The 6,760-nt window shown below is 36.8% G+C and overlaps 1 non-coding gene across 1 annotated transcript; it reads left to right on the forward strand.

The window, feature by feature from the left end:
* The first annotated feature begins 6,166 nt into the window (after window positions 1-6,166).
* LOC129480043 (U6 spliceosomal RNA) lies at window positions 6,167-6,273 on the forward strand. Its single transcript, XR_008656933.1, has one exon. It is a non-coding gene; the product is annotated as a U6 spliceosomal RNA (small nuclear RNA).
* The last annotated feature ends 487 nt before the right edge of the window (window positions 6,274-6,760 follow it).

Raw genomic sequence — 6,760 nt, forward strand, 5'->3', positions numbered from 1 at the left:
ACTGCTGGGTTCCAAGACAGTGCTCAGTATACGGGTGCAGGGCTTTCTAGAATTGTGTTTCACTTGCACCTCAGTTCTAAAGACAGTATCCCAGACCTCTGTTGCACCTCTGCCCCGTGTGCAGTAGCCTCTGGTACTCGTGCTTCAGCCCTTTGGGCAGCAGCCGATGCTTGTCTTGCACCTCAGCTGCAGCACCACTGGGCTCCAGGACAGTGTGCTGTGTGTTAGGGGTGGAGTTCTAAAAGGGCACCTTGCTGTAGCTGCTAAGGTCTCAGGGAATGTGAGAGATCCAGCATGAGCTTCCTCCATAGGACAGAGCCATGGTTGTATGATCTCTCTGTAGCTCCCTATGTTAGTTTCAGGGCCCAAGAGAGTCAAGGGGCTGTCCCATGAGCAGGATTGCAGGAGTCCATGGTGGGAATGTGGACTGCTGGGGGTCTCTCACTTACATTTTCCCCGTATTAGAGAGCCTCTCTTGGCTCCTAGCAGATCGTGGCTGAGCAGGCTGCCTCACTTCCTTCTCCTTTCTTGCTTTAGATATTGCCTATCGCTTTTCTGTTAAATTCCAGTGTTCTCTCTTGGATGATTTTTCCATAGTGTGATTATCTACTTGCTATTTTGGTTTTGTGTGTGTGTGTGTGTGGAAGAAGTGAATACAAAATGCCCCTAGACTGCCATCTTGAAGCCTCCCCTGAGAGTTAAATATTTACTTGTATCGAGAATATTTACTTGTATATAGAAGCTGTACTTTTGATAGAATTAATTTTTTTCCCCGCAATATTGAAGGTGTTAGCTATTAGAAGAACTTCATTGAAAAAATATTTTTAATTTCTACTAAGAAAAAAGCTTAGTTTTTTCCTGTTTATTAGTGTATTTAAGGTAACAATCAGAAGTTTGGGTCCTTTATTATTTCTTAGTCATAATGTGCTATGAACCCATTTGTAACTGTTGGGCTTTAAGGTGAATCTGGATTCAAATATTAAGATGGGGTTTTGTCATACTCCAGTTGGTAGTATATCTAAATTTGTAAGACTTGAATATTGACCTAGGAACTAGGTCTGATTTTTTATGAGGATTCTTTTTATGATAAGGGGTAACTTTATACAACTGATAAGTTTTGCATTTAGTTCTTCACTTTCTAGTTGGCTACTGCTATGCTTTACCTTATTTTAAAGAGAATTTTCAACTTGTATTGAATATAAAAATTTGAAGGTGATTGTTCCTTTTAAAATGAGTATTTTTCCCACAAAGGAATTATCCTGGTCATTATCAAAGGAATAAGCATTCCTTCCTTCTAGATTCAACAAAAATTTATCTTATAAAATATAGAACTAGCTTAAAGGAGTATTGTCATTTCCATCTTAGAGAAGAGAGTCTTTGCCCTTTGAAAGACCTCCAGTGTGGTTTTACTGAGTGTGCGCATTTCAGCTGCACAGCCATCCTTTGTCAAGAAAGAAAGAATAATTGGATATTTTATCTTATGGGGTTTGATAATAATTCCTCTTGCTCAAATATGTTGAACTCTGGGAAGAGAGAGTTCAAATTAAACAACTTTGGAGTCTTCTGAAATGGAAGGAACAAATATCCTAACTTTCTCCCTAGTACTTGTGCCTAGGGATATGAGCCAGGGTACATCCCATGTCCCTGACAAAGGCCCAGGGGCAGAGAGACTAGCCATGAGTTTCCAGAAATAAAAATCCTTTTGAAGAAAAGAGTATCTATGTTGGCAATTTAGGATCACATGGGTTCATTACGAAGCCTGATTTCAATCATTATTTATGCTTAAAATTTATGACTTATCTTTTAAAAATATTTGGATCATAGCACTCAATATTTTAAAGTCAATTCTAAATGGCCATTGAGCTAGGTTTACAATGTCTAAAATAGCTACCATAGTGCCCAAGCATATGTAAACACTAAAAGTTTTATCTTTTTATATGAAGTAATAAAGGCAAATTATAAAATTAAGACTATTAGACACTAGGAAGAGAAGAACTCCCCTATTGCTGTGGCAAGTTGTATTAGATGGTGTGCAGACAAACTAGGTGATAAAGACTCTCTCCTTAACCTACCTTTAGTCAGACTCCTCTGAACTTTCTTCTCAACTAGGCCTTATAGGGTGTCCATTTTCATCTTTGCATTGCCCAGTTCTAGCAAGAATGTTGCTAAGTCATTTTAGCAATAATTGCCTATCCTCAATATCTGATCAACGTCCTCATTCCCCATGCTTAATATCTTATCACCCAGGCCTACCTTCAGCAAGAATCTCGTCAAGTAGGTTTAGCCAAAAATACCCCTGGCCTGTGATATTTTCTCTTAGTAATTTTCTATCCACTGATCCTCAGCCTGCTCCTTGACTATAAAGCCCCACTTGTCTTTGCTGTGTTTGGAATGGAGCCTAGTTCTTTGCTAAGGTCTCCCTCACCCCATTGAAGTTGTTCCTGAATGCAGCCCTTAACTACTGTCCAGCTCTTGTTTCCTTTGACATAGGTAACTTTGAGAATAACTCAATACATGTTTGTCAAATATCATTTCATTATGTCTTTAATCCATAGAATTAAGTATTATTAGTAAGCCAATTTGAATCCTGCCTTGTCACGTTGTACTTACAGGGCTGTATTTGCTTTTGATAATGGTCATGGACCATGCATTAAGTATTAGGGAAGGAAGAAACGTGAAGTTGAGAAAGAATATGAGAAAATTTAGTTCCTTGAATAAACACTTTGGAAATTGGTAAATAAGCCAGTAGTTATTGCTTAAATCAAGTCATGACAAAGCATAGCAGTTTGGATGTGTTCCCTATCCATCTGCTTCCTGATAGCTGGGTATGACTCAAATCAAAGGCTTGGCTGTCCTCATAGCTGCCTCTGCCTTAGTACAGAACAAAAAATCCAAGGGAGGTCAATAAGGGTCAGGAATTTTCCTAGCTCAAAACTGGGTAAAGAGATGCTCAAGAACCCTTCTCTTTCCATGTCTGATTATAGATCAGGATGTACAATGAAAGAGCAGTGAAGATTCTCAGTACACAATAATGATTGGCAAGATAGCAGAGTTCAGAATCTAATTATAGAATATTCTTGCCAAACCATATTTCCACTGGCTGTCATTATCAGGCCTTGATTCTTGGAGGTGGTCGGGTGGAGTCAGAGGAGCAAAGGCCTTGGGGCAGAGACCTGTGGTCCCCTCATACCATCTCTGTTGCCCATTAACCAGAATATAATGCATATAATGTACTCCTCTGTGCTTCAGTTTTCTCATCTGCAGACAGTGTACCATGTGAAAGGTGCCCAGAACAGGGCCCTTTTATACACTCAGCAGATGTAATTGAGCCCTAAACCAATGTGCCACACATGAAGCTGGGCACTGTGATACTGTAGTGGAGCTTAGAGTCTGGCTGGAAACAGGAAAAAAAAAGTAAAGGTGCAAATATCACAATCATTAATTTTTAAATAGCTATAAATTAAAAGAAAAACACAGGGTCTTGAGATAAATGGCAACTATAAAGCCCTACTTCAGGTGGGATGATTAGATTAGCCATCCTTTAAGTCGAGACCTAACAGATTAGAAACAGCTTTTCACCTTTAACCTCTGCCTTTAGCCCCTTAAAAAATTGGTGTCCTTTACCCAGAAAACAGAATCTTCAAGGCCTGAGAGTATGTCAAAAAGTGAGGGTGTTAGGGTCGGATTAGGTGTGACCCTGAAGGTTATGAAAAGGAGTTTGGATTTTTATGAAAATTAGGTGGAGAATTAATTGACACATGGTTAGCATCAAATATATGGTAACTATTATTATTGTTATTAATATTATTATTCCAATCTGATTTTATGTGTTCTCAGTCATGTTTTACAGAAGAAAAAGAGGAAAATAAGTACATTGTAGGTAACACACACACACACACACACACACGAATGAAATTTCATCAAACAGCAATAGTCCCATTAATGTTTTTGGCAACAATTTAGTTATCTGTTTTCTTCAATTAAAACACAAACTGGTATGTAACAAAATAATGCCTCCATAGAGGTTATTTAAATTTTATTACACAGTTACCAGCCTTTCATCTACTTCTTTAAGATAAAGGGGCCCTTTTAAAATGTTGCTTACATCTACTTAGGGAAATGCAATGGTTATTGAAGTTGAAGTACAATTAGGTCAATCTCTCTATAGATGATACATATAACTAAAAGTCGCCAGGCCTACAGCAAAAAAATACATATATTCATAATGTGACAATTATCAAAATTAGGCCTAAAGATTAAGGTAAGAACATGTGAAACATTCAATGGAATGGTCAGGATATTAGAAAAAGTAGATGTGTGTATATATGTATACACACATACATACATATACACTTATACATACATATATACACATATATGTGATATGTATATGTAATATATGTAGTACATGTGTTCTGTGTGTATATGTATGTATGTGTATGTATATTTATATGTATATGTGTATGTATGTATGTGTGTATATATGTAAACATTTCCAGAACACAGCCTAAGGAAGTTGCTAACCCATCGTTTTCCTGTCCAAATTTTTATTGGTTACATATATATCTGTGGCTCTCAACCTTCAATACAGAAGTAGAAGAAATATTATGTTTTATAAGGATAACTTCATTCCTTTTTTCTGTTTCAATCAGCTGATTTAAAATGAAATGTAACAGAAATACTTCTAAGCTTTTTGTGAGTTCTCTGTAAAATTGGTTTGTGTGTGTATGTTGGAGGGGACAAAGTGGGGAAAGGGAGGGACAAGAGAATGTACCAGGGAGATAATTGCGATGTAAATGAGATAACAAAGTCTCATAAAATGCACCTGTCCATACACTGCTCCCTACGTAACAAGACCTTTCAAGCAACTTTCTAGAGGAGGACTGTAGGAATAATGAAAAACTTTGAACAGTTACAAAAAATCCCAGCAAGTAGTTTTGGCTTTCTGGAGGTCTGTGAGTTGCCCATATTGATTTCCATGTATCAAACAGTTAATAAGAAAAAAAAATTAGCAGGACATGGAGGACTACATAGTCAAGACAATAGGAAACTACATCCAAGGATCTCGATCAGTGCCCCAGGATTAGAAAATATCCTAAAGACTTAAACTCAAAAAAGACATTGTTATTTTTCTTTTTAAGATCCATTTATGGCTAACATATTATAAAATTTTCCCTTTTCTGTATTGTTTCATTCTCAAGGACTTGACTTTGTGATCAGGGTCATATAATGGAAATTTGCAAAACTTGGCATCATGCTGCTGTGAGAATGTAAAAAACAAATGCTTTACTGTAGCAATCTATCAGGAAAATGTATTCACATTTGATTCTCCTGTGGTGTGTAGGGACCTTGGGAATTTAAGTGTGACTCTTCTGTTAATCACTAGTGTCTCCTTGGCTTTGTTTCTTTAGTCCACCCTTAATGGGTTGATGATGAGGAGTCCCTAAGCAAAATACACACTGAGCCAGAATATGCTTCTGACATGTACAGCTTTCAAATGAAGGATCACTTTCAATGAAGATTCCTAAATGGAAAACTGCAGTGATGAAGTTGCAGACAGTGATGTTTCTAAAACCCAAATCTGATTATGTTATTTCCCTACTTAAAAGCTATTGGGAGCTCCTCATTGCATTTTGAATGATGTCCAGATTCCTTAATATAGTTTATAAGGCCTTGCATGCCCTCTGCTTCTTTTCCAACTCATCTCTTACCATTCAATCCTAGAGCTCTTCCTCTCAGAAACAACAACTGTCCTGCTATTCTTGTATACATTGGCTTCACCCCTCCAAGCTACTGTATGTTTGCTATCCAGAGTCCTCTTCTCCCTTCTTTATGCCTGGATCAGCCCTACCTTTGTCCAGTCACATGTTTCTTCCTACATGGTGCTTTCCTTGATTCTCCAGGGTGAGATAGGCATGTTTCCTATTTGCTTTAAGGCCTGGTGTTTTCCACATCCCAACACTTTTTACACTGCATTGCACATAGCTCTTTATTGCTCTGTGACCTGTTAACTCTAATGGGGTGGGGATTCTGTCTGTTTCATTCACTTTAGTATCACTATGTCTAGCACAGATTAGTGCCCTGTGAATGTTGTTTGAATGAGTGAATACATAAATGAAATGATCCATCCTTGTGAAATTTTACCAAGTTTAAAATATATATACTTGTGCTTGCCTTGGTAGCACATATACTAAAACTGGAATGATACAGGGAAGATTAGCATGGCCCCTGAACAAGGATGACATTCAAATTCGTGAAGCATTCCATTTCTTAAATAAATTCTGGAGATCTATTGTATAGCATGGTAACTATAATTAGCATTAATGTATTAATTATATACTTGAAAATTGGTAAAAGAGTAGATCTTAAGTGGTCTCACTGCAAAAAATTGATAAGTATGAGAGAAAATGAATATATTAATTCACTTATTTTAATCATTTCACAATGTATACATGTAAATCAAAATATCGCTTTGTATATGTAAATATATACAATCTTTATTTGTCAATTATACCTCTGTAAAGCTGTGGGGGAGGGGAAGGAAAAAACAAATAACATGGCAAAAATATAAATATATATAATACACACACACTTATACTTAAAATATAAGGCAATCTGTTAATTATTTCCTTTATTTCCTTTTCCTAACATTTTTAACCTCAGCTTATCTATCAACAACTTGCTGTTTGTCATTCAGAGACATAGTTAGAATGTCCTAATTTTAATTTGTACAATTTTCTTTCTGAGTATGAATTCTTGT

Source organism: Symphalangus syndactylus, chromosome 3 (genome assembly GCF_028878055.3).
Source record: "Symphalangus syndactylus isolate Jambi chromosome 3, NHGRI_mSymSyn1-v2.1_pri, whole genome shotgun sequence".
Lineage (NCBI taxonomy): Eukaryota > Metazoa > Chordata > Mammalia > Primates > Hylobatidae > Symphalangus > Symphalangus syndactylus.